Source organism: Callorhinchus milii, unplaced genomic scaffold, assembly GCF_018977255.1.
Source record: "Callorhinchus milii isolate IMCB2004 unplaced genomic scaffold, IMCB_Cmil_1.0 Scaffold10, whole genome shotgun sequence".
In the NCBI taxonomy this organism is placed as follows: Eukaryota; Metazoa; Chordata; class Chondrichthyes; order Chimaeriformes; family Callorhinchidae; genus Callorhinchus; species Callorhinchus milii.
In genome coordinates, this window is record NW_024704751.1 from 1,177,706 (window position 1) to 1,183,051 (window position 5,346).

The following is a 5,346-nucleotide window of genomic DNA, read 5'->3' on the forward strand; positions in this document are numbered from 1 at the left end:
CCTCCTCTCTGCCAGTGCCTCATTCACAGCCCCCAAACCAGCCTTACAAACCCACCTACACAGTCCCCCACTCAGCACGCCCACACTCCGGTGTTCTGTTAGATCAGGGTATCAAGGAATATGGGGCAAGCGCTAGCAATTGCAGTTGAGGTACAGATCAGCCATGGTCTAATAGAATGGGGGAACAGGCTCGAGGGGCTGAAAGGCCTCCTCCTGTTTCTATGGATCTTTAACATAGACATGAACAGGCAGACGTTCACCTCAGTTTAAGGTCTTATCTGAAAGGCGGCACCTCCGACAATATAAACCCCCCCCCACCCAGTACTGCAATGGAGGGTCAGCTCAGGCTATGGGATTCCATGTCCCGATGTGGGGCTCGCACCCACAACCTTTCGACTCAGAGGCGAGAGCGCTAGCACAGAGCCAAGATGAACGATACTGAGTTTGAACGAGCCTGTGAGAATCCTGGGCCTCTGAGATGGGGATAGGAAGGAAGATTAGCGTCTCCAGGAAGGGGAAGCGATTTGTCCACAAACAGAGCGTGCCAAAAAATGGTACAAAAAGGTTTTAGATAAAGACACGGGATTCTCATTGACCGTATCTCTGGTGAGTGGAGCGATCGGCAGCATCTCAGCTCACAGCGATTTCATCCGATTTTTGATTCATTCTAACACCAGATCACCCTCTCTCAGGCACAGCTCTGTATTTCACGAAAATAGATGATGATGCAGTGCAAAAATATAGTCTTATTTGGGGGAGGAAAAGAATAATCAGCAGACAGGAGGGTCAGCCTGGATGCACTCAGTTAATTAGTACCAAAAGGTTTCATTCATTCAAATTCTATTCATTCAAATGCAAATTAGATAGGCTTCTTTTAGACAATAATATTTTGGGATACTATACAGGAGTAATTTGAGACATGACATATTCAGTGTAATACGTTTGGAGGAACCAGGCAACTTTGGATCAAAGGTTCCCAAAGCTTAACTCTCTGCTGTAATCCATACAGAATTAATTATTATTATTATTATTATTATTAATAATGCAGTACTTGCATTTGGTTTAGCATCATCAGGTCTGTGAGACATCTCAGAGTGCTTCACATAATATTGTAAAATAAATTGACTGCATCTTGTGGGCGAAACACAGCAGTCAATTGCACACAGCAGTGTCCCACAACCGGGAGTGGATTGAGTGACCAGATTATTATTAGTTTTGCTATCAACATCTCCTACGTCAGTGGGTAACACGGTTCTGCCTGTGAACACTGTGTGTACAAGTCTCAGGACAGCACCTGAGCTCAGGCTGTTCTCTGGGTTGCTGCCCTGCGTGACGGACGCTATATTAAATGCAAGTTGTTGTTGTTGTTGTTGTGATCTGACACCGACATTTTCAGTGCAGAGACAGACCAGACATTTGGGTGCTGTCTTTTTAACACAAAAAAAACCTGGCATTTGATACAGGTGTTTCACATCAGGGGGAACGTCTCAAAGCGCTTCACTGAATATACTGTAAAGTGTAGTGACTGTGTGTTTTGTAAGCTCATACGGCATCCAGTTTGCGCACAGCAACGTTCCACAAACGGCCATGAAGTGAATGAACGATTTTATCTGGGGGATTGTCGGACAGGAGCCAGGAGAGAGAAAAATTCCCTCCTGGTTTCAAACACAACACTTCAAACAGATCTTTCACGTCCACCTGTACAGCCACAGACACACATCAAAACGTAGAAACAAGTTACATTTTTAGAAGAATTCCAAGTGCTTTGACCCACAATGGGATCTAATGTGCAACTCATTCAACCCCATGTTACAAGGGCAACGCATCTCATCTCCTTTTCTGTCTTTCTGCCTCTCATTATCTGTCTCTGAATCTCTCTCTCTGTCTGTCTATCACTCCCTCCTGGTCTCTAACCTCACCTTGAACAGATCGCTAAATAAACACGTAGGTAGTCAGGCTGTGCAGATATCAGGCTGTGCGGATGCAACATGTTTCTTCCCACTTCTGTTATTTTCTTTAAAAAATGGGTTTTAACCTGAGAACAAGTTGAGAGAGAGCAAATTTACTTTCTCTCAACGTGTCCCTAGATTCAAACCATTTGTGGAAGTGTGGGTGGGTCTAAAATGAATAAGGACTAAATATTTTCATCATCATTTGTGAACCGCACAAACCATTCTCCTCCCAGCTTCACACGAGAAACACAGCACAGGCACAGCCCTGAACCCCTGAGAAAATCAGTCGATTTACTTAAAAAAAGGGAAACAAAATCATGTTTCAATACTTTCTTCACTAAAGAAAACTTATTTTGAAACATAGGATTGAACCCACCCTCTAAACAAACCCACTCTGTGGTTATTTTGCTTTGCAAACCTTTTACATTTCATATATATATATATATTTTCCGGTTTGATTCCCAGCAGGGCGAAACATTGGGCAAGTTTCCTTACTCCACACGTCTCTGCTCAATTAGTAGTAAATAGGAACCCAGTTGTTAGTCAATTTGCAGATCGCTGTTCTGGGGGTAATAATTCCTTCAAAATAAATAAAAAATAATTTGGTCGCTTCAATCCACAATGTTTGTGGGACAGACGCTGCTGTGCACAATTGGCTGCCGCGTTTCGCCCACAAAATGTACAGTCAATTCACTTTACAGTATATTCTGTGAAGCGCTTTGAGACGTCTCGAAGACGTTGTAAGGCGCTATATTAAATGGAAGGATTATTATTATATACTACCTGTACCCGTTGTACGTACGCTTGCAACCAGTTTAATTTAATCGGCCTTCGCTCTTTCGTCTGCCATTTTTATTTGTCCTTGAAAGGCTTGATCTTCGCTTCTTAGGCATCTTTATCCCTTAAGATTAAGAAGAACAACAACAACAACAAGATTCCATTTATAGAGCGCCTTTCACGTCGGGAGGACGTCCCAATGTGCTGTGCTGTTGAACTCATCGGCATCCCTCGTTCACATGTTTGAACACTATCCTTTTGGGAGGACTCCTGTGGGAGGACTCAGTGGGAGGACTCCTGTGGGAGGATTTCTGAACACAGACAGACATTTTGTCTTTATTATTTTAGATGTATCGCTCTGGAAGGGCGTGCGATTTCTTCTGTCGCTGCTTTGTTGCAGAATACCATACATACCTTTTTTGGGGCTTAATTAAAAAATGTTTTAATATATTTTTCAATATAGCACATCAATGATAGGAGATCCCTGAAAACAATATGCCCCTGACACTCCCCCCATGCAACACATTTCCGATAAATCATGTCTCGACATCAATCGGTTATCGCGTTCTTGGTAGACAGACAGACACACAAACAGACACGCAGACATTTCATCTTTATTAGTTTAGAAGATAAATAAAAACTATTTCCCCAGATGCAGGTAGTGGCACAGGCAGTGGTGTTATTACAGGCCTGAGATTATTAAAGTCGGGGGAGGAGGAGAATTCAATCTTTTATTTTTTGCCTTTAATTAATAACTTACGAAGATTAACACAGACTAAGTCTGAGAATTCAAACACAAATATATAAAAAAAAGACCAAATCCTGCAGATGCTGGAAATTTATCTAAAAAAAAACAGAAGTCGCAAGGAACACTCAGCTGTCAGGCAGCGGGAGAGAGGAAAGTGACCAGAAGGTCATTGACCTGAAAAGTTAACTCACTTTCCTCTCTCCGTAGATGCTGCCTGACCTCCTGAGCGTTCCCGGTCACTTCTGATTTTAACAAACATAAATTTGCTTTCTCTCAGGTTGTCCTCGGGTTAAAACAAAATAAAAATACCAGAAACTCACACATTCGGTTTCTTCAGAAGAAAATTCCACAAACGTAAATAATACGGCGTGTGTGTGGGGTGTGGGGAGCGGGTGGGGGGCGAGTAGGGGGGGAAGCGTAGGGGAGCGTGTGTGGGTGGGGAGGGTGTGTATGTGTGTTTGGGGGAGTGTGTGTGTGTGTGCGCGTGTTTGGGTCTGTGTATGTTTGGGGGTCTCTGTGTGTGTTTGGGGGTCTCTGTGTGTGTTTGGGGGTCTGTGTGTGTGTGTGTGATAGAGAGAGAGATGTTTGCTCTCATTCTTCAAAACAGTCCATTTCCGGGCAACAACTTACATCAAACCTTCTGAGCAGGAAGTGTCAAGTGCCACAGCATATTAAAAAAATATCACACAAACACAAACCCGTGTGTATATTTATATATATATACACACACACACACACGGTACAAAAGTTAATGCAGACAGACAGTAATATTCAGCACAGATTCCTCGCTCGGATGATGATTGACGGGGAAACTGATCACTGTCAGATTGTAAAACAAACATTTTTTTAAAAAAATACAAGAAAATAAGGAGTGCGATTAAACTCAACAACAAATATCATTTGTATAGACTAACTGACTGACTGACTGACTGACTGGACAGAGGATTTTTTTTTTAGGTGACATAATAATTCGTATTCCCATCCAAGATTTTTTTTCTGTGTGACATTGAAATGTTTTGACCCTAAACATCAATTTGAGTATTTTTTTCCTAAAAATAATCCCGTTCGACTGAATAAACATATAATATATCTGAAAAAAAAACCCTCCCTTATCTGTCAATTTGCATCTTTTGAAAAAAAATTCTTGGTAAACTAAATCCATATTATACATATTATATATAAATAAACACTGTATATAAGAAACATCAAACTTGTGGAGTACTGAGCTCAGTGGTTAGAGCGCTCGACTCGGAAGCGAGAGACCGGGGTTCGATTCCCGGCTGCGGGTGAAACCTTGAGCAAGTTTCCGTAGTCCAAACACACGTCTCTGATAATAATCCCTCAAGAAAAAACCCAATAATAAATTGGTCACTTCAACCCACAGCTGTTTGCGGGACAGACGCTGCTGAGCGCAATTTGCTGCCGCGTTTCGCCCACAAAATATACGGTCAATTCACTTTACGGGATATCCTCGAAGCGCTTTGAGACGTCTCGAAGACGTGATAAAGGGCTGTGTCAGATGCCAGAATTATTATTATTATTATATGGTCCCTCTCTCCTCTCACCGCCCAATGAGGGAGGAGTTTGGTATCACACACACACACAAAAAGCAATGAGTTTCTGTGCAGCAGTTTATACCACATCACAATCCACAGAGACACAGAGAGAGAGAGAGAGATACAGAGAGAGAGAGACAGAGAGAGACACAGAGAGAGAGAGGGAGACAGAGAGAGATACACAGAGACACAGAGAGAGAGAGAGAGATACAGAGAGAGAGACACACACATAGAGAGACAGAGAGAGAGACACACACAGAGAGAGAGAGAGACAGAGAGAGATACACAGAGAGAGACACAGAGAGAGATACAC